The 27,067-nt window shown below is 38.9% G+C and overlaps 1 protein-coding gene across 3 annotated transcripts in view; it reads left to right on the top strand.

Annotated features, from left to right (window-relative positions):
* Positions 1-27,067, top strand: part of DCX (doublecortin) — a 365,391-nt gene that overhangs the window by 204,711 nt on the left and 133,613 nt on the right. The window contains exons 3-4 of one of the 3 annotated variants that reach the window (XM_082377384.1): positions 4,868-6,371; positions 7,440-7,536. The exons of the other annotated variants lie outside the window; for them this stretch is intronic. The gene's annotated coding sequence lies outside the window, so the exon portion shown is untranslated. The remainder of the gene's footprint in view (positions 1-4,867; positions 6,372-7,439; positions 7,537-27,067) is intronic. 3 annotated transcript variants of the gene reach the window in all.

The following is a 27,067-nucleotide window of genomic DNA, read 5'->3' as shown; positions in this document are numbered from 1 at the left end:
AGGCCATTGAAATTTTGACACAGATTCCATTGAACCTGTAGATTATTTTGGGTAGTATTGCCATCTTAACAATATTGTCTCCTAATCCATACAAATGAGATATCTTTCCATTTTGTCAGGTCTTCTTCAATATCTTCCAGCAATGTTTTGTAGTTTTTGGTGTACGAGTCTTTTACCTCCTTGGTTAAATTTGTTCCTAAGTATTTTATTCTTTTGGATGTTATTGTAAATAGAATTGTTTTTCCTAGCTTCCTTTTTAGATTTTTCATTGCTGGTGTGTAGAAACTCGACTAATTTTTTGTTTGCTGTTTTTATACCCTGTATCTTTGGTGAATATGTTTATTGCCTCTAGTAGGTTGTGTGTGTATGTGTGTGTGTGTGTGTGTGTGTGTGTGTATTCTTTTGAATGTTATAGATATATAAAACATAATATATATTAATGTCATCTGCAATAGAGATACTTTTACTTTTTTCTTTCCAATTCGGATGCCTTTTATTGCCTAATTGATCCGACTAAAACTTTTAGTATATTCAACATTTTAAATAGCAGTAGTGAAAGCAGCTATCCTTGTATTGTTTCTGAACATAGGGAAATATTTTCAGTCTTTCATCATTGAGTATGGTCCTTACTGTGGGTTTTTCATAAATGGTCATTATCATGCTAAGGAAGTTCCCTTCTATTCTTATTTTGTTGAAAGTTTTTATCAAGAGAAGGTGGTTGGATTCCATCAATTACTTTTTCTGCCTTAATTAAAATCATGTGATTTTATTTCTCTCTTCTGTTAATGCGATGTATTACATTGACTAGTTTTCTTACGTAAACCACCCTTGCATTCCTGGGATAAATCTCACTTATTCTGGTCCTTTTAATATGCAGATAGATTTGGTTTGCAAGTATTTTGTTGAGAATGCTTGAATCTATATTCATATGGCATATTTGTCTGTAGTTCTCTTGTGATGCCTTTGCCTGGCTTGGATATCAGGGGAAAACTGTCCTCAAAGAATGAATTTGGAAGTGTTCCCACTTCTTCTATTTTTTGGAAGAGTTTGAGAAGGATTGGTGTTCATTCTATTTTAACTGTTTGGTAGAATTCACCAGTGAAGCCATCTAGTCCTTTTCTTTGTTGAGACATTTTTTAAAAATTACTGATTCAATCTTTCAAATTGTTATAGGTCTGTACAGATTTTCCATTTATTCTTGAGTCAGTTTGGTAATTTGATTCTAAGAATTTGTCCATTTTATCTAGGTTATCTAATTTGTTGGCATATAAAGGTTTTAAATTTTGATTAAGTCCAATTTTTCATTTTCTTTTGTCACTTATGCTTTTATCATATCTACAAAACCATTGCCTAACTCAAGGTAATGAAGATTTATTCCTATGTTTTCTTCTAAGACTTTTATAATTTTAGCTCCTACATTTAGGTCTATGATCCATTTTGAGTTAATGTTCGTTTATGGTGTGAGATAAGGGTTGAAGTTCATTTACTTCTGCATATGGATATCCAATTGCTCCTGCACCAGATTTGAAACCAATAAGATTTTGACATCCATCAGCCTTGTGTCCGTCAGTCCCCCAAACTTCGTGTAGACTTTAGCATTAGGATGAGGGCATTGCAGGGAGTTTTATTTTGGTGTCAGGTTGAAGGAGCAGGAAGTACAGCATTCTGAGAAGGCCTTGCTTTTTGGGCAATTCAGAACAAGGCAGGATATATTGACATCTCCCTCAGACCTCGGCCCTAAATGAGAGTGAAGAAGGCCGACACTTGTCTTCATGGCAGGCATTTCGAATGCTCATAAAGCTCTCCAGCTGCCTGACACTTATCTAACATGCAACCCATGGGTTGGGTTGAAGCTTTGGCTGCTCGTGGCCCCAAGCACAAATCTTTGTGTTCTTTCCCTCCTCATTCTCTCAGGACTCTCCTCTCTGTTTCCCAAAGTGGCTGCAAGTAACCTGGGAGATCAACTAAGATTCTATTGGTGGTGGTAGTAGTAGTAGCAGCAGCAGCAGAGAATAAGAAGAGATGGGGAGAAATAAAGAAGATGGACTTGGCAGGAGGTGAAGAGGAGGGAGGAATAGGGAAACTAGAAAGTAGCTAGGAATGAGCAAGAAGGGCATCCAGAAATCCAGCAGTGAGGCCTTAGCATTTGCAGAGCGGAGGGACAGAAGAACTTCAGTAGTGCAACAGCTGGCTATGACAAGACAATATTCAAGTTGGAGAAAAGTCACAGGGGCGGGGCAAAGAAGAGAGAACACTCAGATACTTTAATAGAGAGGAAACAAACAAGGAAACTCCCATTTCCTTCTAGAGGAAATTTAAGAAGTATGAACATAGGTGAGAAACATTGCTCACGCTCTCTTGGTGCCTAACCTCTACCTCTTAGGCCGGCTAGAAGACCATAGCCACTCTGATACCTTGGTTCAGTGTGAAGGCTGAGATGTGTGTAATTTTCCCCTGGTCAGAGAACATGTGCAGGTTATTAGGAATTGTGACAGGTCTGTGGAGAAGATAACTGGAAAAAGAGGATGCATTTCAATTGCATTATTGAAATTGCACTCTGGGAGGCAGTGTGGTAGAGTTTGAAGATCACAAGCTTTGTAGGAGACAGACATGAGTCCAAATCTTGCTTCTGCCGCTTTACTCATTGTGTGCCTTTGAACAAGTTACTTTACCTCTTTGAGCCTTGATTTTTCTCTCTCCAAAATACAGACTATAGGTACCTCTTAGAGTTCTTGGGAGAACTAAATGAGAGAACGTCAGCAAAGCACTAGCACATTATCTGGGTTAGGTACTACTCGGTGCTCAGTATGAGCCAGTTCCTTCCCCAGTCTCTTATCACTGCATTCTAGGCACAACCTGGACCGGTCTCCTGTTGCTAAAAGCTTTGACCAAATAATCCTACTTCTGATATTTCATTACAAGGCAACTCCCCTGAAGAACAGAAAACATTTTGTGGTCAAGGATGTTCAATGTGTTTGTTAATAGTAAAAAACAAAACAAACAAAAAACAAAGTAAAACAAAATAAACAAGTAAAACATCCCAAATGTCTAACAGTAAGACAATGTTATTTATTAAAAATGATATCCATGAAGACTTTTAACAGCATAGTGAAGTGTTTACATTATAGTATTAATGTAATAAAAAAAATATGATCCTATATACAATTATATTAAATATGTTGAAAAATATGTATAGAAACAATACTGGAATGAAATACACCAAAATATTAATGATGGTTGCCTTTAGGTGGAGAGTTATGAGTAACTTAAAAAAAATTTTCTACCATGCCCATAATTACTTTTTTACTAAAAAAAAAATTTAATTTGATTACAGAATAATTTTTTAAAAGGCTCTTGGGCTTCCCTCGTGGCGCAGTGGTTGAGAGTCTGCCTGCCAATGCAGGGGACACGGGTTCGAGCCCTGGTCTGGGAAGATCCCACATGCCGCAGAGCAACTGGGCCCGTGGGCCACAACTACTGAGCCTGCGAGTCTGGAGCCTGTGCTCCGCAACAAGAGAGGCCGTGATAGTGAGAGGCCCGCGCACGGCGATGAAGAGTGGCCCCCGCTTGCCACAACTAGAGAAAGCCCTCGCATAGAAACGAAGTACCAACACAGCCAAAATAAATAAATTAAAAAAAAAAAAAAAAAAAGGCTCTTGAGGACTACTATACAGCAATGAGAACGATCTACAGCTACACGCAACAATATGGATGAATTTCATGAGCATAATGTTAAGCAAAGGGAGCCAGATGCAAAAGAGTACATAGAGCATAATTCAATTTATATAAAGTACAAAATCAAGCAAAACTAATGTATGCTATTAGTAATCAGGATAGTGGTAACCCTTGGAAGGAGAGCAGGTAATAATTTATGCATCTGGTTTCTTCTGCTCGACATTACATTTGTGAAATTCATTATGTCTATGTGTATGTGTGTGTAGGGTGGGGGGTAGTGAATGAAAAGGGACACAAGGGAGCTTCTGGGATCTGGCAATGTTCTCTTTCATGATCTCAGTTTGTCAAAATTTATTTATTCACCCTTGTGAATGTTATACTTTCAAAGAAAATAAAAAATAGAATGGATGGATGGGTAGATAGGTAGGCAGATAGATAGATGATAGATAGATAGATAGATAGACAGATGATAGATAGAAAATGTACTGAGTGAAGGCAAATCATCATTTGTGCCCTATCTGAAAGAGAAAGTTATCTTTATAACAAAAAGAAACCTTTCTTTTGGCCACAAGATGGCGGCATTAGTTGCTTGGAAATCAAATTCCAAGGTGCCCTTCAGCAAATTTTAAGCACCAAATTTTTGGTGTATTGTCTTAGAAGAAGAGAACTTAGAGATTTTACAGTCCAACTTTCTGTAATTTTCCAGATGAAAGAAACAAGGCCATAGAAAGATGATTTGTCCAAGATCACCCTGCTGATTAGAAAAAGACCTAGGCTGAAAACCCAGGTTTCTGAGCTATCAGCTTGCTTTGCCACACTGAAAATGCATAGTTTCAGCTCTGGTTCCTTCCTACCATGCTCTGGAATAAGATGTTTATCTAGAAGTGCCTCTCCTTTTATAACTCCAGTAAACAGAAGTCTCAAATGGAATGGAAAATTCATGACTAGAATCGGCAGTATTGACAGGCTGCAGTGTGAAATTTCCTTATGTGAATATTTTAAAACATATGGCCAAGTCTGCCTGAGCTGGCTTAGGTTTCTTCTTCCTTAGATGTGAAGGATAGACCAGACACCCTCTCTGTTTGGTTTTGTTTTTTCTCTCTCTCTTTGGTTCTTTATTTTCCCTCCCTCCCTTCTTCCCTCCCTCCCTTCCTTCCTTCCTTCCTGTCTCTTACCTCTGTTTGAAACACAGGAGCCACCAATGCCTCTCAGAACCAAAAACTCAAAATCAGATGCAATGGTTTTCTTGAACAGACCAGACCTCAGCTCTGTGTCGAGGTTTATTTGTCATTGTTGCAAAGGACTTGCAGGGGAGAGCCCATGTGGCAGATGAAAGTGTCAAGCTAAGGTGAAAGATTTCTGTTCATCTAACCTGGTTCTTCGGAGAGGCTCCTTGATGGATGAAGACATCAACAAGCAGAGAAGGAAGACCATTAGCAGATGCCAAGTTATGCACAGAAGTCTTCTTTGATAACCTCTCATTGAAAGGTGGGCTTCTTGTACAGGGGCCAGATGGACTGAAACGAGGAGGGGTGGATTTGTCCCCCAGGGAACACTTGGCCGTGTCTGGAGACATTTTTGGTTGTCACACTGGGAGGAAGGTGCTACTGGCATCTAGTGGGTGGAGGCCAGGGATGCCGCTAAACATCCTGCAATGCACAGGACAGTCCCCACAGCAAAGAATGACCAAGCGCCAAATGTCAATGATGCCGAGGCTGAGAAACCCTGCTCTCTGTAAAATTAGATCCCAGTGAAATAAGGTGGCACCTTAGAATGTCTTTCTGATTTATTACAGAAGCCAGATACAAAAAACAAAGACAAAAAACCACCAGAGAAACACAAGTAAATCAGGTAGTGTCTAACTCCAGGGTGAGGACCTATAGGGAAGTGAGGACCTATAGAGATATGATGCAGTTCCATTTGGGCTAATCCGTATTTTATAATATAATATTGCTTTTTAATTTCTTCTGAGGCCGGAAGCATTCAAGTCAGTTCTTGAAACATTGAGTGCTTGTGTGCGCTAAGCAGTCACAGAACTGCTTCACCAAGGGGACTCCGCAAGGTCTAAGTTACAAGGTAAGGGAGTAGCTTGCCATTTCCTTCTCCGCTCTCTTTCTAAACTGGTGGCAAAGGCATTTGAATATGAATCTCCTTTGAAAGAACTGCTAAACATTTCCCGGCATTTCATGTATGACCAAGATCATTCCTGACACCTCTTAAGAAAACATGATTGTCAGCCCGCCCTGCGGCCCACTGAGTCCAGACTCCAGCGGCTCCCACTCCCACCCTTAGTCCTGCCTATTGTCACCAACAAGCTTAAAGGACACAAGCAGAAAAGCTCATCAGAGAGAAGCCGGGAAGCCTCAGGTTACCAGAACTCCTCTTTTGTTTTTTTGGATGTCTGAGAGACGTGTTCTGGCTTATTTATTTTTCTGGGTAACTAAGGTATAAACAGAAAAGGCATTGTTTCAATTCTTGTGGCTGAAAATCTTTCTAATGTGTGTGTCTCTTTTCTAGGAAGTTAGGAAGTAAGAGAACCTGGAGGACAAGATTGAAGCCGATGTTTTCATGGCCTTAATCATTGTCTTGCTCGTCAGTGACCACTATCCACACCTGAAGACAGTAATTGGAATGTTAGAACTTTAGAAGTAGTCCCATCCCTCATTTGTAAAATGAGGGAACTGAGTTCCAGAGAGGTAGGTGAACTGTTTAAGATCACAGGGGTCACAGAGCTGAAAAGACTTAGAACCACCTTCAATGGGAGCATGTATTTTCTAAATTTGGGAAGGGAAATAATCTTGCTTAAGATGAAGGTCGTCGCTAGCATAAATAGAAGGCATAAGTTTCTGTTCTTTGTCTACTTCTTCTGTAAGTACCAGCCAAAACTCTACTGACAAAGTAAAGGATTGAAGCAATTTTCTGAATCATTTGGACAGAAACCCCATTGCATAGCTATAGCCTTTAAATATATGTGGTACAGCTGTAAAGCAATGTGACCAGTTTCCACAAACCACACAAGAAAACTGGGCACACTATTATATATTCACACTGCATGCTCTGGATTTTCCATGAATACAGGGGACAGGAAATCCAGAAATAACCCCCAAACTTGTTTTGGAGCCAATTTCTACCTCTACCTTCAATAAACCTTTTGCAGAAAGCCACTAAGGAGAAGCAAAATGAACTTAGCCATGCCATCACATTTCTTCTTATCTTTTCTCTTGTACATGTTTATTTCATCATCTCCTGGTGCTAATACCAAGGCAAGTGGCAAAATGTTCAAAAGGAGTGGGAAATATAAGGAGATGGCAAATGAAAAATAGTCATGGAGTAAAAGACACAAATGACAGAACATTGATTGTGATGCTTACACTTCAAGAAAAAGGATTTCTTGGCTTCTCCCACTAATTATGCCCAATAGACTTGCTATTCAAGGTGTGGTCCAAGGACCAGCAGCATTGGCATCAACTGAGAGCTTGTTACAAATGAAGAATCTCATACCCCCATGGCATATCTCAAGTTAAACAAGATCCCCAAGTGATTTGTGTGCACATGAAAGTTTGTGAGGCACTGATGTAGAGTATGGTGAGAATAACTCTGGATTAGGACTTGGAAAACCAGATTTTTCTTTCTGCTTCTGCCACTTAGTGGTTTAAAACATTTATCCAAATCACTTCCCCTTTCAGAGCTTCAGTTTTCTCATGGGTACAATGAGGGAATTGAACTAGAAGACCTTTGAGGGTCTTTATGCCTCTAAATTCTAGGATTCTAATTAACAGTGGACACCTGATGTTGGATGCTTCTTTGAAAACACCTCGACTTCCTTCAGATCAGCAAAGTTTACAATCAAAAACCCAAGTGGTAAGACATTGGCTACCTTGGCCATTTCCAACTCCTCCTTTTGGTTTGCACCAACCTCACTGGCCCTTCCAAGGATTCTGAAATGGGATGGTCATGATTATCACCATTCCTAGTTTTTCAGAATGAGTCCACATGAAGCAGCAGGAGAGGGCAGCTGTGCTGATGGTGGGAGGAACCAACATTTGTGGCTGTCCCCCTAGAGCCAGAGCAGGCAGAGGTAAATTCTCAGGATAAAGAGAGCTAGGGACAGATTCAGAAGTTGATCCCGGTCGACCTGGCACTTCCTTCTCACAAAATTACCTAGGAAATACTAATTTTACCCCCAGTATTTATTTTTCTTTTTCTGCTTGCCCATCTCTTGGACCAGGTCAAGTTGCTTCTATCACCACTTAGTGTTTGGCCACGGCCTTATTTTTTAAAATGAGCTAAAATGAGGTAGAAGAGAAGCATCACCACAAAGCCAGGGTCATATTCTATAGGAAGAGAGAGATTTGGGTGGGGTGTCTTGGGTCCCTCAAACCTCAACTAACCATCTGCTGACCCTAACTAAGTACTTGTTTCAGTAACAGTTGCTGCATAATAAACCATTCTAAGCTTAGTGGCACAGCAACAATTTTATTATGCTCACGGATTCTGTGGTTCGGGAATTGGGGCAGAGCTTCGCTGGGAGCCTTGCTCCTTGTGGTGTCAGCTGAGGGCACTCAAGGTACTTAGGTGATGGATGGGATGGCTTTACTTCCATGTCTGGTGCGTTGGTGGGAATGGCTGGAAGACTGGATAAACAGAGATTGTTGCCTGTGGTGCCTACATGTGGCTTCTCCAGCACGGCAATCTCAAGGTTATTTAACTTCTTAAGGGGCAATTGACTTCCCTCAGAGAGATTATCCTAAAAGAACCAGGTAAAAGCTGCATGGCTTTTTAATGACCTAACGTCAGAAGTAATATAGTGTCACTTCTGCTGTATTGTATTGGTTGAAGCAGTTACAGGGCCACCTTGACTCAAGGAGAGGGATGGGAGGAGTTTCAATGAATTTGTGGCCATTTTAGAAAACCTCTACAGTACTCAGGAGATAGATATCACCGAGGGAACACTCTTTATTCAGTCCTGAATTGGACCATGTATGCTGCCAAGGACTTCCTTTTCCCATCCTGCATGGGGCTCATACAAGAGGGCAGGCTAAGCAGCACGCTGAAGATGTTCTTTGGTCCTTCTCTCCATGGCCCACACCATATCTTCCATCACTGGATCTTAGAACCTGGCCTAAAAGGAGGAAGTAAATGAGGCCATAGAGAAAAGGGTTCTGCCATTCCCTCTCTCTCTCATCACCCCTCTCTTTTTTTTTTAAATTAATTTATTTATTTTTTATCTATGGCTGTGTTGGGTCTTCGTTTCTGTGCGAGGGCTTTCTCTAGTTGCGGCAAGTGGGGGCCACTCTTCATCGCGGTGCGCGGGCCTCTCACTATCGCGGCCTCTCTTGTTGCGGAGCACAGGCTCCAGACGCGCAGGCTCAGTAGTTGTGGCTCACGGGCCTAGTTGCTCCACGGCATGTGGGATCTTCCCGGACCAGGGCTCGAACCCGTGTCCCCTGCATTGGCAGGCAGATTCTCAACCACTGTGCCACCAGGGAAGCCCACCCCTCTCTTTTTTATAAGACCTAGATAGGCTAAGCCACCTACTCTCTGTCTCCGCACCCTGGTCCTGCTCAAAGTTCCAAGAGCTAGGGAATGGTGCCTTACTGCACCAGCCCTCTGGGATCAGAAAGAATAAAAAGAGCAAGCTATGCAGAATAGAAGGGCTCCAAGAGAGCCAAAAGAAAGCAAGGGTTTGTTTGCCTTAAGCCAGTTCTATTTATATTTTCTATACTCCACCCTAGCAGGGTGGTCTAATTGTGTGGCTCTGTGGACTCCAGAACTCCATGTTACTCTTGATCCACACCAGAGCTCTTACTCTGGGTGGGAGGAGGGAGCTTCAGTCCCTGACTTCTCTCCCTCCCAAGAGCTACAGTGTATGCCACTTAGCTGTTATTGATCACTTACTCTGTGCCAGCCACTGGCCACTTCACACTCATCCAGTTTAGGCCTCACAACAGCCCTATGAGGTGTATAATATTATCCTTGAGTCATAGGTGAGAAAACCGAAGGCTCAGTTGAGCTGAAATACCTCGTTTCGGCTCGCACTGCTAGTATAAAGCAGAACTTAGATTGGAACCAAGGCAATCCGACCCCAAAGCCTGCAAATAGCAATCTCTCAGTGTTTCTCTTAACTGAGCAACAGGGACAGTAGCAGTTATCATAAAGCTATAAGAACAATATATTTATAGTCAATAAGACTGTTGCTCAGGGACTAAGTGCAACTAACGTATAAATAAGCAATATCAATAAATAACCAATTGTTTCAGAAGGGCTAAGTAACAATAATAATGGTAACTTTTTAACAAAAGCATACAGTGTGCCTGGAACTAGTGAAACATTTAATTTGTGAATTACAACATCCTGGGTGGTAGATACTATGTATTATCATATTTTATAATTGAGTAAAAGTAGGCATAGAGAAGGTAAGTAACTTGACCAAAGTCAAACTATAAGTAATTGACATAGCAAAGGTTTAAACACAGGCAGCCTGACCCAAGAGTCTGTGCTCTTAACCATTATGCAATACTGCCGCTCTTGATTGTATTTGTCCAAGAAAGTTGAAATCATAGGTGTTGTTAATCTTTCTAGGAAGATGAAGTTATGTAGCCTATCCTAGAGGTACACAGTATTAGACATCTAACAGCTATTTTGGTTAAGGTCTTGCATCACCCCTGAACAAAGATTTGTTTCTGACTAGCTCAATAGCAGTGTTTTGCACATAGTAGATGCTCAATAACCATTTTCATGATGGACTTATTTTATTCAGTCATCCTACTCTAGGAGCTTTAAGACTGTACAAACCAGCAAGCTAAATAAAAACAAATCTTTTTATTTATGCTCAAATTTGTCGAACATCATCAGTGCATGAGGCTGTGTGCTAAGCATTTTGGGGAACATGAGATATGAAATCAGACATCAATAGCTTCCCCAAAGTTTCTGGTTTTGGGTGGATCATTATATATAAAATAGACCTCATCTTACTATTTCTTGTATCTTTGCATCACTACCCTTTTCCTCTAGAAAGATTATTTTTCTAAATCTGAGTCCTTAATCCTGGAGCTCTTAGGTTGTCATCAGTCTTGTTTCAGACTCCTATCCCCACTACTTCTCTAGGTATGGACCCTCACATAGAGATGTCTCTCTACTTCACCATAGTTCACCCACCATGCCTGGAGAGTCGCAGCTGCCAACCAGCTTATTAGAGGAGTGAGGGCAAAAACCCAACATGGCTGCATCTTGGCTTTTCTTTCATGTGGTCCCTTCAACAAGTGGTGACCCATCAACTTACCACCTCAAGTACAAATACTTCTCTCTGATTTTCCTAGTCTACTCTATATCTGGCTCCACCCGAATCCACTGACTGTCTCTCCCTGCTCCTATGTAAAGATCTTCTGTTCAGGCAAACAGGCCCCGGTCCCCAGGAATAATATTACACTCATTATCACCTCCTTGTGTTGATTCACTGAATCCTCCCTTCCTCCTGCCACCACCAGTGCTTGTATCAGCCAAGCTAACACTTAATGGAATTCTTGTAACAGACACCCATTATCTCACGTATCAGTTTTGACTTCTCAACTATATAGTGCTACTTTTGGTTGATAATAAGAAATATATATTTGGTCTTCATCCCTGCTTCTGGCACAGAGCTCCTAAGTGAGGAAAATGATAAAGGTGTCTTTTATTATGTTAATGGGGTGACTTTTAGACCCCACCTAAGGATGGGGCTGGTTGCCAGGAGAAAGGGATTAGAGGGTTGGGACTTTCAGCCCCACTCCCCTGACCTCTAGGGAGGGGAGAGGGGCTGGAGATTAAATCAGTCATCAGTGGCCAATGGTTAAATCAATCATGACTATATAATAAAGCCTCCATAAAAGTCCAAAATGATGCAGTTCGGAGAGCTTCTGGGTTGGTGAGCATGTAGAGATTTGAGGAAGTGGTGCACTTGGAAAGAGCACAGAAACTCTGTGCTCTTTCCCCATACCTTGCACTATGCATCTCTTTTATCTGGATATTCCTGAGCTATATCCTTTTATAATAAACTGGTGATCCAGTAAGTAAAATGTTTCTCTGAGTTCTGTGAGCTGCTTTAGCAAATTCATTGAACCTAAGGAGGAGGTCGTTGAGACCTCTGATCTAGAGCTGGTTGGTCAAAAGTACAGGTGACTGGGGTGAAGGGATAGTTAGGGAGTTTGGGACTGACATGTACACGCTGCTATATTTACAATGGATAACCAACAAGGACCTACTGTATAGCACAGGGAACTCTGCTCAATATTATGTAACAACCTAAATGGGAGAAGAATTTGAAAAAGAATAGATACATGTATATGTATAACTGAATCATGTTGCTGTACACCTGAAATTATCACAACATTGTTAATCAACTAGACTCCAATATAAAATTAAAAGTTTAAAAAAAAAAAGCACAGGTGACAACCTGGACTTGCTGTTGGCATCTGAAGAGGGGGATGGGGACAGTCTTGCAAGACTGAACCCTTAACCTATGGGATCTGATGCTGTCTCTGGGTAGATAGGTCAGAATTGAGTTGAATTGTAGGGCATCCTGCTGGTGTCCAAGAATTGCTTGGTGGTGTGGGAGAACCCTTCCCCCCACACACACTTTGGAATCAGTGACCAAAACACCCTATTAATTTTCAATATCTCTAAAGTTCATGCCATCCCTCTGTAGTATCCTCTATTCCTTTATTTTGTTGACATCTTCCACTCTCTTCCTAATCCTAGCTTTCCATTAAAATAACATGGTGTTTTTGTTCAAAACACAGATTTATGGGGTCTAAACATAGACTATCAAAGCAGAATCTCTGGGGGAGGGGGGTCCAGCTGGCTTCACAATTCTCATTTTTAGCAAGTGCTATGGACTAAGTTGTGTCCCCTCAACATTCATACAATAATACCCTAACCCCTAATGTGACTGTATTTGGAGATAGAGCTTTTAGAAGGAAATTGAGGTTAATAGAAGTCATAAAATCATAAGAGAGTGATTCTAATCCAATAGGATTGGTGGCTTTATAAGAAGAGGAAGAAAGAGATATCTCTTTCGGCATGCATGCACTAAGGAAAGGTCATGTGAGCCCACAGCAAGAAGGCACCCATTTACAAGCCAGGAAGACAGTTCTCATCAGAAACCTATCATGTTGATCTTGGGCTACCAGCCTCCAGAATTGTGAAAAAACAAAGTTCTGTTATTTAAACCACCCAGTCTGCGGTATTTTGTTATGGCAACCCAAGCAGACTAAGAAAGCAAGGTTCTCAGAGGATTCTCATGCAGCCAGTTAGGACCTGCCTCCTTTCACCCTTTTATCCAGAAAACTCCCATTCATCTTTAAAGATTTAGCTTAGGTGTAATCTTCTATGGTATGCCCATCCCTGACAACTCAGACAGCTCCTGGACCAATGAAACCTCCTTGGATTAGTGCTGGATTTACCATAGGCCTATGCTCACAATCTTTCTGTATCTGCTTGCTCTGGACTACGCCCTGGACCAGTGTAAGTTCCAGAATAGCTTATAATTAGTCTTAGGAGCAGCAATCTGAGTGGAAGGGACAGCGCCTATCAGGGGACTTGTCTGTGCTGTACTCTGTAAAAAGATTGAGAAAAAGTAAATTCTCCTTATTGAAGGGGGCTACCTTTGGCATTACCACCTAAATGTCACTGCTCTTTTCCTGTCTTTGTATCCATCTTGATTCTTCCCTGTTCCTTCTAAAAAAATTCATTCTGTGTCCCATCCCCACAGAGCTTGATCAATTTGAGGGCAGTGATGATGAGAGTGACTACTCTTGGATTGGTTCTGTGTATAAAGACACACAGATGCAGATAGATCAAGCTGTGTTTCGTTCCTTCCTTGGTTTACAATCAAGGATATTCTTGATTATGATCTAGTACTTCTTCAGTCCCGTGGTCCTTGTGTGAAATAACATTGGCTGTCACACTGGAGGACTGAAAGAGTCTAGGGCAATGTAAACACAAATCAGGTCCAGAAGGATGGAGTAGACATATCTTTTTCCCATTAATCCCACTAAGTACTGTTAAATACCCTGGGCATTGTATATAAAACAAGCATGCAATATTCTAAAAGTCTGAAAAAAGAATGCAGACTGGTTAGGCACCTCAGGACCTGAAGAGCGATACACTGGTGAATTCCCTGAGTTTTCTTTTTATCTCATATTTCTCAGACTTGAAGCTGAAGAAGCCAGCAACCCAGAAACACCAATGCATATAGAAAAAAAAAAAAGCCCAACAAAAGCTTGCTCTCTCTAGACAAAGGAATAGGAAAGGAACAGCTTAACAAGATAGAAAACATTCATAAAATAATTGTTCTACTCCAGTCAAACACCACTGAAAAAACCATGACTTCGTCCCCATTCCCACTAGCAAAGGCCAAGTAGGGAGTACAGACTTTCACCTTGCAAAGCTGTAATGAACATCCCCTACAGAATAGGTCAAAGTAGAGAGCTCAGACTTTCATTCCCACCAGGCAGTAATGAGCCCTCCTTCCACTGTGGTATCAGAGAGACCATCTGGAGGACCTGGACTTCCGTGCCCACAAGCAGTAGCAAGGTATCCCTCACATTCTCTACTGGGGTGGTGTCAGAGGAGGCCTAGTGGAGAGTAATGAAACCATGCCTAACATTATGTCAACAGAGGCCAAGTGGGAAACTTGGATTTCTATATCCACTGATGAGGTGGCATTCTCTCCTTCCCCCACTGGAATGGTGTCAAATAAAGTCAACTTAAACAGAAGGTTTAAATAAGATCCAGAGACTCAGAACATAATAGGAAAATGTCCAGGTTTCAGTTGAAAATCGCTCATCATGACAAGAACCAGGAATATGTCAAACTGAGTGAAAAAAGACAATCAATAGATGCCAACACTGAGAAGATAGAGATGTTAGGATTCTTTGACAAAGATTTTAAAGCAGCTGTTATAGAATCACTCCAAAACATAATTATGAACACTCTCAAATCAAACAATTTTATTTTATTAATTTTTATTGGAGTATAATTGCTTTACAATGTTGTGTTAGCCTCCACTGCACAACAAAATGAATCAGCCATACACATACAGATATCCCCTCCCTTTTGGACTTCCCTCTCATTTAGGTTGCCACAGTGCATTAGGTAGAGTTTCCTGTGCTATACAGTATGTTCCCATCAGTTGTCTATTTTATACATGGTATCAATAATGTATATGTGTCAATCCCAGTCTCCGTCTCTATTTCTGCTTTGCAAATAAGATCGTCTATACCATTTATCTAGATTCCACATATATGCGTTATTATACGATATTTGCTTTTCTCTTTCTGACTTACTTCACTCTGTATGACACTCTCTAGGTCCATCCACGTCTCTACAAATGACCCAATTTCATTCCTTTTTATGGCTGAGTAATATTTCATCATATATACGTACCACATCTTCTTCATCCATTCCTCTGTTGATGGGCATTTAGGTTGCTTCCATGACCTGGCTATTGTAAATAGTGCTGCTATGAACATTGGGGTGCATGTGTCTTTTTGAATTATGGTTTTCTCTGGGTATATGCCCAGTAGTGGGATTGTTGGGTCATATGGTAGCTCTATTTTTAGTTTTTTAAGGAAACTCCGTACTGTTTTCCATAGTGGCTGTATCAATTTACATTTCCACCAACAGTGTATGAGGGTTCCCTTTTCTGCACACCCTCTCCAGCATTTATTGTTTGTAGATTTTTTGATGATGGCCATTCTGACCAGTGTGAGGTGATACCTCATTGTAGTTTTGTTGAATCAAATAATTTTAAAAAGGAAAGCCTCAGCCAAGAAACAGAAAATCTCAGCAGATAAATAGAAGATATAAAGAAGAACCAAATGGATATTTTGGAATCGAAAAATACAGTAACTGAAATAAAAAGCTCCATTGGATTGGCTCAACAGCAGAATGTAGTGGATAGAGGAATGATTCAGTGAACTAGGAAATAGCACAATAAAAATTACCATCTGAACAACAAAGAGAAAAAAGACTGAAAAAAAGAGCCTCAGGGGCATGTGGGACTATAACAAAAGGTCTTACATTTGCTTCAGAGTCCCAGAAGCAGAGGAGAAGGAGATCAAGGCTGGAAAATTACTTTAAAAAATAATGGCTCAAACCTTCCTAAATTTAGCAAGGAACATAAACTTACTGATTCAAGAAGTGAACTCCAAACAGGACAAACCCAAAGTAATCTATGCCAAGATACATCATAATTAAACTAATGAAAACTAGAGAAAGAAAAATCCTTGAAAACAGCCAGAGAAAAAGAGAAGAAATCATACAAAGTGTGTTCTCTGACCACAAAGGAATCAAACTAGAAATTAATAACATAAAGATAATAGGAAAAGCAACAAATACTTGGAAAGTAAACAACATAATTCTAAACAATCCATGGGACAAAAAGAAAGAAAAAAAAATATAGAAATGAGTAAAAATGAAAAGACAACATATCAAAATTTGCAGAAAATAGCTAAAGCAGTGCTGAGAGGGAAAGTTATAGCAGTAAATAAAGAGGGAAGGAAGGGAGGGAGGGAGGAAGGAAGGAAGGAAAGGAAAGGAAGAAAGAAAGCTACAGACCAATATTCCTCATGAACATAGATGGAAAAATCCTTGAAATGTTAAGAAATAGAACTCAGCAATATATCAATATAAAAGAAATTATACACCATAAACTATGGAATTTATTCAAGGATAAAGGTAGCTACATAGGTAAATATAAAAGCCAATAGTATTGCATTGTTTTTCTTTGAAAGTCCTATTTTTTCATTTGAAACTCCTATTTTTTCCTCTGTATGATTTAAAAGGTAAGTATCTAATACAATAATTATAAATCTATATTACTGGGCATACAAAGAGTAAAGATATAAGATGTAACAATAACAACATAAAGAAAGCATGGAACTGTAAAGGAGTAGTTTTTTATACTATTGAAACTAAGTTGTTATTAATTCAAACCTGATTGTTATAAAGTTAAGATGGTGATTATAATCCCCAAGGTAACCGCTAAAGAAACAACTTTAAAATATACATTAAAACAAACAAGAAAGGAATCAAAACAGTACACTAGAAAAAAAAAATGAATCACAAAAAGGCAGTAAAGGAAGCAATGAGGAACAAAAGGTATGGTATATAGAAGACAAAGCAAAATGGCAGAAGCCTTTCCTTATCAGCAAATACTTCAAACGTGAAGGGATTAAACTCTACAATTAAAAGATTAAATTGTCAGAATGGATTAAAAAAAACCATGATCCAACTATATACTTCTACAAGAGACTCACTTTAGATACAAAGACTATTGAAACACACAACCTGGATGAATCTCCAGATAATTATGCTAAGCAAAAAAAAAAAAAAGCCAATCCCAAAGGTTACATACTATATGCTTTATTTATATAACATTCCTGAAATAACAAAATTGTAGAAATAGAGAACAGATTAATGATTGACAGAGGTTGAGTAGGTGGATATATGAGGGAAGTGAATGAGGTTATAAATGAGCACCATGAGGGATTTTTGCAGTGATGGAACTGTTCTGTATCCTGACTGTATCAATGCTAATATCCTGGTGCTGATATTGTACTATAGTTTTGCAAGATGTTAGCTTTGGGGAAAAAGTGGGTAATTGTTACATGCGACCTCTTAGTATTTTTTCTTACTACTGCATATGAATCTACAATTATCTCAAAATAAAAAATAAATTTTAAAAACTCAGAATGCATAAAAAAAATTCTGGATGGAAATATACTAGCTCTGGGTGATTGTATTATTGCTGGATTTATTTTTCCTTTGGGCTTTAAACAACTTTTGAATTTGTCTAATATGACCTGCATTATTTGCGTATTTATTTGGGTTATTTGTGCAGATGTGTGGGGATCATCAAAGTGGTTTTTCCTTCCTCCCTCTTCTTCTAGCCCTTCCCGCAAGACTCCCGGGTTAGTTAAGCAGCCTCGCTACTAGACTCTCGTTCACCCCACCACAGCACATCCCTGTATCTGCCTTTAAGATCTTGCGTTTACGCTAGTCTTTCCAGCACCTGGGTGGGATCAAAGCCTTATCTTAAGGCTAGGATCTGTGAATAGATTTCAGGTTTCAATCTAGAGAAAAGGACAGGGATAGAATTTGGAAGATTCAGAGAGGGAGCATGAGGCCCTTTGCTACATCCCTGATAAAATACACAGTACATAACCTAGGGAATGAGAGAAAGGCCCCCGGGGTATGGTTGCGCTTGTTATTCTCTGTTCTTTTTTCTTTTTAACACTCGCCCACACAGCTTTACAAATGAACACAGAAATAGGCACCTGGCTCCCTTTTATCTTCTACAAATGCTGATTCATGTCTTCTGAGGAACTAGTGCCTACCGCCTTTGTAAACAATAAATCAAAGCCCTGAAATTCATTTGAAAGACACCAAGTTTTGCCCTTGGTTAATTTCTTATTTCACCTTTTTGTTACTTAAGGCGAAAAGCATGTGGTGTGTTTCAGTTTTAAATGAGCGCTGCTGGGTTGGATTCTTTCTTGTTGCTTTTGTTTTTTTGGAGGGGGGAGGGGAAGATACCAGTTAAATTTTTTCCAGCATTTTATTATGAAACTTTCCAAGACGCAGAAAAGCTGAAAGAATTTTTCAGTGAACACTTGTATACTCATCATATAGATTCTACAACTTACATTTTGTCGAACTTGCTTTATAACATACTTTCCCATCTAGCCACCCTATTTATACATTCATTGATCTGTTGCATTTATCGTTTTGAAGCCAAAGTAAGTTGAAGACTTTGGTACACTTTCCCTAAACACTTCAGTATGCATGTCATTAGCTAGAGTTCAATAATTTTCTAAGGTTCTTTTTTTCTTTTAATGTAAAATTTACATACAACAGAAAGTATGAATCTTGTGGTACATTGGCTGAGTTTTGACATATACATACAAGTGTGTAATCCAAACTTCTGTCCAGATACAGAATAGGATCATCAGAAATCTCCCTTATGCCCCTTCCCAGTCATTCCCTGCCCTCAATGCCCTTCAGAAGTAACCAGTGTTCTGATATTTTTTTTTTAATTTTTTAAAACATTTTATTATAGAAAACAATAAAAACAAATATAAACAAAAATAGCAGTATAATGAACTCTTCTGTATCCATCATCCAGGTTCAACTCATAGTTAATCTTTTTTTTTATTTCTGAGATATACATTTTAAAGTAATAACTAGAATTATGACTTATAACATTATACCAGAACATATAAGATTTTTAGAAATTTCATGTAATGTCTGAAACATTTATATTAACATATTTCCATACAAATAACCCAATGAAAGTTTAGTATTAGTTGTTTTGTTTGTTTGATTTTTCTTATACTGCAGGTTCTTGTTAGTCATCAATTTTATACACATCAGTGTATACATGTCAATCCCAATCGCCCAATTCAGCACACCACCATCCCCACCCCACTGCAGTTTTCCGCCCTTTGTGTCCATATGTCTGTTCTCTACATCTGTGTCTCAACTTCTGCCCTGCAAACCGGCTCATCTGTACCATTTTTCTAGGTTCCACATACATGCATTAATATACGATATTTGTTTTTCTCTTTCTGACTTACTTCACTCTGTATGACAGTCTCTAGATCTATCCACGTCTCAGCAAATGACTCAATTTCGTTCCTTTTTATGGCTGAGTAATATTCCATTGTATATATGTACCACATCTTCTTTATCCATTCGTCTGTTGATGGGCATTTAGGTTGCTTCCATGACCTGGCTATTGTAAATAGTGCTGCAATGAACATTGGGGTGCATGTGTCTTTTTGAATTATGGTTTTCTCTGGGTATATGCCCAGTAGTGGGATTGCTGGATCATATGGTAAATCTATTTTTAGTTTTTTAAGGAACCTCCATACTGTTCTCCATAGTGGCTGTATCAACTTACATTCCCACCAACAGTGCAAGAGGGTTCCCTTTTCTCCAAACCCTCTCCAGCATTTCTTGTTTGTAGATTTTCTGATGATGCCCATTCTAACTAGTGTGAGGTGATACCTCATTGTAGTTTTGATTTGCATTTCTCTAATAATTAGTGATGTTGAGCAGCTTTTCATGTGCTTCTTGACCATCTGTATGTCTTCTTTGGAGAAATGTCTATTTAGGTCTTCTGCCCATTTTTGGATTGGGTTGTTTGTTTCTTTAATATTGAGCTGAATGAGCTGTTTATATATTTTGGAGATTAATCCTTTGTCCGTTGATTCGTTTGCAAATATTTTCTCCCATTCTGAGGGTTGACTTTTCATCTTATTTATGGTTTCCTTTGCTGTGCAAAAGCTTTGAAGTTTCATTAGGTCCCATTTATTTATTTTTGTTTTTATTTCCATTACTCTAGGAGGTGGATCAAAAAAGATCTTGCTGTGATTAATGTCAAAGAGTGTTCTTCCTATATTTTCCACTAAGAGTTTTATAGTGTCTGGTCTTACATTTAGGTCTCGAATCCATTTTGAGTTTATTTTTGTGTATGGTGTTAGGGAATATTCTAATTTCATTCTTTTACATGTAGCTGTCCAGTTTTCCCAGCACCACTTATTGAAGAGACTGTCTTTTCTCCATTGTATATCTTTGCCTCCTTTGTCATAGATTAGTTGACCATAGGTGCGTGGGTTTATCTCTGGGCTTTCTATCCTGTTCCACTGATCTATGTTTGTGTTTTGGTGCCAGTACCATATTGTCTTGATGACTGTAGCTTTGTAGTATAGTCTGAAGTCAGGGAGTCTGATTCCTCCAGCTCCGTTTTTTTCCCTCAAGACTGCTTTGGCTATTCGGGGTCTTTTGTGTCTCCATACAAATTTTAAGATGATTTGTTCTAGTTCCGTAAATAATGCCATTGGTAATTTGATAGGGATTGCATTGAATCTGTAGATTGCTTTGGCTAGTATAGTCATGTTCACAATATTGATTCTTCCATTCCAAGAACATGGTATATCTCTCCACCTGTTGCTATCATCTTTAATTTCTTTCATCAGTGTCTTATAGTTTTCTGCATACAGGTCTTTTGTCTCCCTAGGTAGGTTTATTCCTAGATATTTTATTCTTTTTGTTGCAATGGTAAATGGGAGTGTTTCCATAATTTCTCTTTCAGATTTTTCATCATTGGTGTATAGGAATGCAAGAGATTTCTGTGCATTAATTTTGTATCCTGCAACTTTACCAAATTCATTGATTAGCTCTAGTAGTTTTCTGGTGGCATTTTTAGGATCCTCTATGTATAGTATCATGTCATCCGCAAACAGTGACAGTTTTACTTCTTCTTTTCCAATTTGTATTCCTTTTATTTCTTTTTCTTCTCTGATTGCCATGGCTAGGACTACCAAAACTATGTTGAATAATAGTGGTGAGAGTGGACATCCTTGTCTCGTTCCTGATCTTAGAGGAAATGCTTCCAGTTTTTCACCATTGAGAATGATGTTTGCTGTGGGTTTGTCAAATATGGCCTTTATTATGTTGAGGAAAGTTCCTTCTATGCCCACTTTCTGGAGAGTTTTTATCATAAATGGGTGTTGAATTTTGTCAAAAACTTTTTCTGCATCTACTGAGATGATCATATGGTTTTTCTCCTTCAGTTTGTTAATATGGTGTATCACATTGATTGATTTGCATATATTGCAGAATCCTTGCATTCCTGGGATAAATCCCACTTGATCGTGGTGTATGATGCTTTTAATGTGTTGTTGGATTCTGTTTGCCAGTATTTTGTTGAGGATTTTTGCATCTATATTCATCAGTGATATTGGTCTGTAATTTTCTTTTTTGTAGTATCTTTGTCTGGTTTTGGTATCAGGGTAATGGTGGCCTCATAGAATGAGTTTGGGAGTGTTCCTTCCTCTGCAATTTTTTGGAAGAGTTTGAGAAGGATGGGTGTTAGCTCTTCTCTAAATGTTTGATAGAATTCACCTGTGAAGCCATCTGGTCCTGGAGTTTTGTTTGTTGGAAGATTTTTAATCACAGTTTCAATTTCATTACTTGTGATTGCTCTGTTCACATTTTCTGTTTCTTCCTGGTTCAGTCTTGGAAGGTTATACCTTTCTCAGAATTTGTCCATTTCTTCCAGGTTGTCCATTTTATTGGCATAGAGTTGCTTGTAGTAGTCTCTTAGGATGCTTTGTATTTCTGCAGTGTCTGTTGTAACTTCTCCTTTTTCATTTCTAATTTTATTGATTTGAGTCCTCTCCCTCTTTTTCTTGATGAGTCTGGCTAATGGCTTATCAATTTTGTTTATCTTCTCAAAGAACCAGCTTTTAGTTTTATTGATCTTTGCTATTGTTTTCTTTGTTTCTATTTCATTTATTTCCACTCTGATCTTTATGATTTCTTTCCTTCTGCTAACTTTGGGTTTTGTTTGTTCTTCTTTCTCTAGTTCCTTTAGGTGTAAGGTTAGATTGTTTACTTGAGATGTTTCTTGTTTCTTGAGGTATGCTTGTATAGCTATAAACTTCCCTCTTAGAACTGCTTTTGCTGCATCCCATAGGTTTTGGATCGTCGTGTTTTTATTGTCATTTGTCTCTAGGTATTTTTTGATTTCCTCTTTGATTTCTTCAGTGATCTCTTGGTTATTTAGTAACGTATTGTTTAGCCTCCATGTGTTTGTGTTTTTTACGTTTTTTCCCCTGTAATTGATTTCTAATCTCATAGCGTTGTGGTCAGAAAAGATGCTTGATATGATTTCGATTTTCTTAAATTTACTGAGGCTTGATTTATGACCCAAGATGTGATCTATCCTGGAGAATGTTCCATGCACACTTGAGAAGAAAGTGTAACCTGCTGTTTTTGGATGGAATGTCCTATAAATATCAATTAAATCTATCTGGTCTATTGTGTCATTTAAAGCTTCTGTTTCCTTATTTATTTTCCATTTTGGATGATCTGTCCATTGGTGTAAGTGAGGTGTTAAAGTCCCCCACTATTATTGTGTTACTGTTGATTTCCTCTTTTATAGCTATTAGCAGTTGCCTTATGTATTGAGGTGCTCCTATGTTGGGTGCATATATATTTATAAGTGTTATATCTTCTTCTTGGATTGATCCCTTGATCATTATGTAGTGTCCTTCCTTGTCTCTTATAACATTCTTTATTTTAAAGTCAATTTTATCTGATATGAGTATAGCTACTCCAGCTTTCTTTTGATTTCCATTTGCATGGAATATCTTTTTCCATGCCCTCATTTTCAGTCTGTATGTGTCCCTAGGTCTGAAGTGGGTCTCTTGTAGACAGCATATATATGGGTCTTGTTTTTGTATCCATTCAGCAAGCCTGTGTCTTTTGGTTGGAGCATTTAATCCATTCACGTTTAAGGTAATCGATATGTATGTTCCTATGACCATTTTCTTAATTGTTTTGGGTTTGTTTTTGTAGGTCTTTTCTTCTCTGTGTTTCCCACTTAGAGAAGTTCCTTTAGCATTTGTTGTAGAGCTGGTTTGGTGGAGCTGAATTCTCTTAGCTTTTGCTTGTCTGTAAAGCTTTTGATTTCTCCATCGAATCTGAATGAGATCCTTGCCGGGTAGAGTAATCTTGGTTGTAGGTTCTTTCCTTTCATCACTTTAAGTATATCATGCTACTCCCTTCTGGCTTGTAGAGTTTCTGCTGAGAAATCAGCTTATGGGACCTTATGGGAGTTCCCTTGTATGTTATTTTTCGTTTTTCCCTTGCTGCTTTCAATAATTTTTCTTTGTCTTTAATTTTTGCCAATTTGATTACTATGTGTCTTGGTGTGTTTCTCCTTGGGTATATCCTGTATGGGACTCGCTGCGCTTCCTGGACTTGGGTGGCTATTTCCTTTCCCATGTTAGGGAAGTTTTCGATTATAATCTCTTCAAATATTTTCTCTGGTCCTTTCTCTCTCTCTTCTCCTTCTGGGACCCCTATAATGCAAATGTTGTTGCGTTTAATGTTGTCCCAGAGGTTTCTTAGGCTGTCTTCATTTCTTTTCATTCTTTTTTCTTTAGTCTGTTCCGCAGCAGTGAATTCCACCATTCTGTGTTCCAGGTCACTTATCCGTTCTTCTGCCTCAGTTATTCTGCTATTGATTCCTTCTAGTGTAGTTTTCATTTCAGTTATTGTATTGTTCATCTCTGTTTGTTTGTTCTTTAATTCTTCTAGGTCTTTGTTAAACATTTCTGGCATCTTCTCGATCTTTGCCTCCATTCTTATTCCGAGGTCCTGGATCATCTTCACTATCATTATTCTGAATTCTTTTTCTGGAAGGTTGCCTATCTCCACTTCATTTAGTTGTTTTTCTGGGGTTTTATCTTGTTCCTTCATCTGGTATGTAGCCCTCTGCCTTTTCATCTTGTCTGTCTTTCTGTGAATGTGGTTTTTGTTCCACAGGCTGCAGGATTATAGTTTTTCTTCTGTCTGCCCTCTGGTGGTTGAGGCTATCTAAGAGGCTTGATCGGAGGCTCTCTGTTCTGATATTTTTGTGCCATCACTTAGATCTGCCTCTCCTAGAATGTCATATAATGGAATCACAAAGTATGTCCTCTTTATAGAAGGCTTCTTTCACTCGGTATAATGCATTTGAGAGTCATTCTTGTTATGTATCAGTAGTTAATTCCTTTTTATTGCTGAGTAGTATTTCATTGAGTAAAACACAGTGTATCCATTCTTCTATTGATGGACACCTGCCCTATTTCTAGTTTTTTGTTATTATGTATAAAGCTGCTATCATTGCTTTTTTGTGTGTTAATAAATGTTTCTCATTTGAGGAAGTACCCTAGGATATTTCAGTTGCAGGAATGGGTGTGGGGAAAGTGATGGTCTCTCACACGGTGGCCTGGTGAACTGGACCTTAGCTTAGTGGTCAGTCTGCTGAGATGGCGTTGGGCCCTAGCATCCCCTCAACCCAGAAAAAAGGATATCCATGTCCCTGGGATGCACTTCCTTTCTACTCATAAATTCCTCTGTTTGAGCAGGCCTGACTGTATTGAAACTTATTTTCAATGTGTGATTTAACCCTCACAAACTCAAATCAGTTTTTCTCATTGTCCACAGGCTCCACCCTAACACTGGCTTCCACTGTGTTTGATGTAGACAACTGTGACAGGCTCCTATTGGGTGTTCCATTTCTGTTCTGGTCATCTACTATCACAAAGTCACTGTGTAATAATTCTAATTAAAACAATTTTTCAATTAGCATGAAGTAAAATTGACTTGGGAAGTATACAGTTCTATGAGCTATAACACACTGTAGAAAAAAGTTTGTCCTTTAATGGAAAACTATGCATTATCTATAGCACACTCTTCCAGGCTCTCTGATTCAGGCCTGTTCATTGTCTTAGAGCAATTTTGCAAAGAGGGAAATTATTTTGTAAATTGTAGGTAGCTGATAGATATTCAAACTCTGTCTTATCCAGGAGAGTTTTGATTGGCTTCCCTCTTGCCTGTGGAAAAACCAGTTTTGCCTTTATTTTCAATTCAATTCCTTCATATGAATTTGTGCTTTTTTCACTTTTCCTTTGAACTGGTTATAACATCTGCCTATGTTCCTCATACAAGTAAAATAAATCTGTAAAACATATTTATTTTTATATTTGTTTGAGAGCCATGATTTTACCTTTTTCTGAAAATTATGTTTCTCCCATTTTTTAGTTGAAATATAATTTATATACCATAAAATTCATCCTTTTAAAGTATACAATACGTGGGTTTTGGGTATATTTTAGTATATTTATAAAATGTAGCAATCATCAGTAATTCCAGAACATTTAACATACCTTTGAGATTCATCAAAGTTGTTGCATGTATCAATAGTTCATTCCTTTCTATTGCTGAGCAATATTCCACTGTATAGATGTACCCCAGTTCATTTCCCATCACTTATTGAAGGACATTTGTGTTGTTTCCAGTTTTTGGAGATTATGAATAGAGCTGCTATAAACATTCATGCATAGGTTTTTTCATGTATTGTTATTTAATATTTTATTTCCAACATCCCCAATTATTTGTTATTATTGTTGTTGGATTTTATAATCAATGGCTATTTAGACTTGTACGTAGATTAATTTCTTTGTTCACTATGGCAGATTATACTCTTCAAAGGTAGAGACAACAGTATCTCCTATCCTACATGCTCTTTTGCAGTGTGGCCTTGCCACTCCCCCATTAATAGGTAGAGTCAAATATTTCTCCCCTTGAATCTGGGATTAGCCTTAGTGACTTGTAGTAATCAATAGAATGTGGATGAGGTAACACTGTATGACTTCTGAGGCTAGGTCAGAGAAGGCCACACAACTTCCACCTGGATCTCTTGGAACACTCACTCTCTGGACCCTCCCATGGAGAGGCCATTTGTAGGTGCTATAGTTAACTATAATCTCCACTAAGCAGTCTTTGAGTTATCCCAGTTCACATGCTAGGCATGTGGGTGAAGAAGCCCCTAGATGCTCCCAGTCCTCAGCCCTCTGAGTCATCGCTAGCCATTCAAGACTTTCCAACTGAGGTCCCAGACATCATAAAGCAGAAACAAACCACTCTTGGTGCATACACAGATTTTTGTGTGAACAGAAGTTCTCATATCTCTAGGATAAATACCTAAGAGTGGGATTACTCAGTCCTATGGTAAGTGAACGTTTAAGTTTATAAGAAACTACCAAACTATTTTTTTTTATTTAATTAATTAATTTATTTATTTATTTTTGGCTGCGTTGGGTCTTCGTTGCTGCGCACGGGCTTTCTCTAGTTGTGGCGAGCGGGGGCTACTCTTTGTTGCCGTGCTCAGGCTTCTCATTGCAGTGGCTTCTCTTGTTGCGGAGCACAGGCTCTAGGCGTGCGGGCTTCAGTAGTTGTGGCACGTGGGCTCAGTAGTTGTGGCTTGCGGGCTCTAGAGCGCAGGCTCAGTAGTTGTGACGCACGGGCTTAGTTGCTCCATGGCATGTGGGATCTTCCCGGACCAGGGCTCGAACCCTTGTCCCCTGCATTGGCAGGCGGATTCTTAACCACTGCGCCACCAGGGAAGTCCTACCAAACTATTTTCTAGAGTGGCTGTACAGTTTTGCATTCCCACTAGTAATATACAAGAGTTCCAGTTGCTTGCAATCTTCACCAGCACTTGGGGTTGTCATCATTTTTAATTTTAGCCTTTCTAATAAGAGTGCAGTGATATCCCATTGTGGCTTTAATTTGCATTTTTCTAATGGGAAATGATGCAGAACATTTTTTCATGTGCTTATTTGCATATCCTTTAGTAAATGTCTGTTCAAGATTTTTGCCATTTTTAATCGGTTGTTTCAGACTGACATTTAAAAAAATTAAATCTGATAATACCCCACATCTCCCCTTCCCTTCAACATGGCACTTATCTCTCATTTTATTTTCCATTCAGTTTTTCTTTCTGATGTGCATTCAC

Source organism: Balaenoptera borealis (genome assembly GCF_965194805.1).
Source record: "Balaenoptera borealis genome assembly, chromosome: X".
Classification (NCBI taxonomy): domain Eukaryota; kingdom Metazoa; phylum Chordata; class Mammalia; order Artiodactyla; family Balaenopteridae; genus Balaenoptera; species Balaenoptera borealis.
The sequence above is the reverse complement of the archived record's forward strand: the minus strand, read 5'-3'. Positions and strand labels throughout refer to the sequence as shown.